A 2,590-nucleotide genomic window follows, 5' to 3' on the forward strand; every position below is an offset into this window, starting at 1 on the left:
GTCGTCGCCGTCGTCGCCGTCGCCGTCGTCGCCGTCGTCGCCGTCGTCATTATCATCATCATCATCATATCATCATCATATCATCATCATTATCCTCATTGGAGCAATATTTTCATTGGAAGAAAAGGAAGGTTAGTTTCAACGATGGGAAACGTTCACACCTGCGGCCCGAACGAAGCTCTTGTAGTATCAGGTAAATGCTTTATTAACTTTTCAAGTAACATTAATACAATTTAGAGCAGTGCGATATGATTTTTGGGTCGCTGTTCTTCTTGGTACATCGACAATATTATTGAGCTATTGCTGAACAATAACAATTTATTAATAATTTGTCTGTATATAGCTTGAATTGAATCTATACAGAGATTTTTGTTTGTAAAACTTAATGGTAAGTTACAAATTTTTGATCGCAAAACCGGTTGATTTTATCAGTAGATCATCAAACATGATATAAAGTGATTTATTATTTTTTTACAAGATAACAGTAGGACACAAAAGAGATAACAAAAGAAAAAGTTTATACTGCTGTATTCTCCAAAAGAAATACAATATTTATTTAAATTAATAATTGTTTTTCATAATAGAGAAGATTTTTTTTTTTTTTTTTAGAGAACGTTTTTAGAGATTTATCAGTTATCTTGTGTCAAACAAGAATAAGACTCTCAAAAAATGATCTAGAGTTGAAGCTGGACTATCTGGGAAATATCAAGAGCTTATTTGTTATTTCTTCTGTTATTCCTTTATGAGTGCATGCTAATTGACTATCAGGTGTTATATTTATATATTATTAAACTTTTTTGTTGAATTTTATATTGCTTCATAGATATATTGATAGCTTTGAGATGTCTTATAAATCAAAGTTGTGAATCTGCTGTTAGCGACAAGTGAGTGCATTTAATAGTTTATATTATCCTAACACCAACAGTGAACATAACATTATATTAATAATAATGACATTATGTCTAAGGATGCCTTCCAACAGCCTTTCAAGCGATTTAGTACAACACAGTGATCATCTCATTCTTGTTTAACATTAGCAAACAACAAGGATATAATGACGCACCATGTCATACCGTGTCATGTGTGTCTCTTGTTGGAAGGCACTCTAAGTAATGATGCATTTGGTTTGTGCTCTTTGCATTTAATGCATTATAGGTATATCTGTACTTAATTCAACTACATAGTCTTTTTAACAGTAAAAATTTTTAGCATTCTAAAAAGATTGTATTACACATAGTATTACTTCTCTGAGTTCCTTGGCTGTAAGACTTCGTTTAATATTCATTAGAATACGTACAATTATACTCCATAATATTTTTTGCATTGATGCACTAAAAAAATATATTAGTTATTATAAGAGGCATGATGCGTTATATTCTAATTATATGTATTTCCTCTGTACCGGCCAACTCTGTTGTTAGGAGTAGTATTAACGATACATATGACGGCTTGTGAATTCAATGACAAACATCTATCATGAGACTACGTTTCCAAGAATTTGGTCATATGCATTTCCTCACTTCAGGGAATTAATTTTTTAACATCCGAGTATTGCGTTTTTCGTAATCGTTATTAATTTAAATTTATCTAACATTGATAATGATTAGGGTCGAAACGGTTGTTAAATATTGTTTATACTTTATGTCATCAATATTGATTCGTTGTTATGTAAAAGTTATTAGCACAAATCATCTTGATTTGTAGCCTTTTTATATTATTTATTTATTAGTAAGACTTCTATTAGACTAGTTCTACAAAATCTGCAGTATTATTCTGTGATAATACTCTATAGACTGAAGTAGATAAAACAAATTATAACAATGTAATATATTAAGTATTAGACTATTTATATGGCTCAATTTACGCTGAAGTTATAACATTGATATTATGAAACTAGCCAATTACAGTCATTTCTTTAAAGAAACAGCTATGATTGGCTAATTTCATAACATCGATGTTATAACTTTTAGTGCCTATAGGAAGATGCTATTTCTGCCATTCTTCGTTATTTATTAGACGTAAAACAAAGATAGAATGATAGTGCTAATAGCGTTTTCCTGAACGCACCTTTCGGCGTAAATCGAGCCGTGTAAACGTAGTCATAGATACGAACTAACATACAGAACTATCGTTTGATGAAAATTATAATGTTAATAAGCTATACTATATTTGTTGCAAGTTTGTAAACTAGTCACGTTAACGGTTAATAGATCAAAAATAGATCAATTGTTAGCTAAAGCGACATGCTGTAACAATACATGCCGTTTGGAGTTGTAAATCTTAATAAATCTTAATAAACCATGGCACAGTATAATCAATTGAGATTAATTAATAAAAATTGGAAAAATAGATACTATTTTTAGATATTAACGTACAAATGATATTATTCTTTAAAATAAAATTTAATTAATAAAATAACATTTTATTTTAAATAACGTGGGATACAATCCCTTAACTTTATTCTAAAAAAAAATTGTTCCTCTTAAATGTTTTTTTTTTCCATTTTTTATATGCACAAAAAGTTAATGATAAGATATATTTCATTAAAATATTTTTGCTCCGCATAATTTTTAATAAGTAGGTTACGTTT

This window comes from Trachymyrmex cornetzi, unplaced genomic scaffold (assembly GCF_001594075.2).
Source record: "Trachymyrmex cornetzi isolate Tcor2-1 unplaced genomic scaffold, Tcor1.1 scaffold220, whole genome shotgun sequence".
Taxonomy (NCBI): Eukaryota; Metazoa; Arthropoda; class Insecta; order Hymenoptera; family Formicidae; genus Trachymyrmex; species Trachymyrmex cornetzi.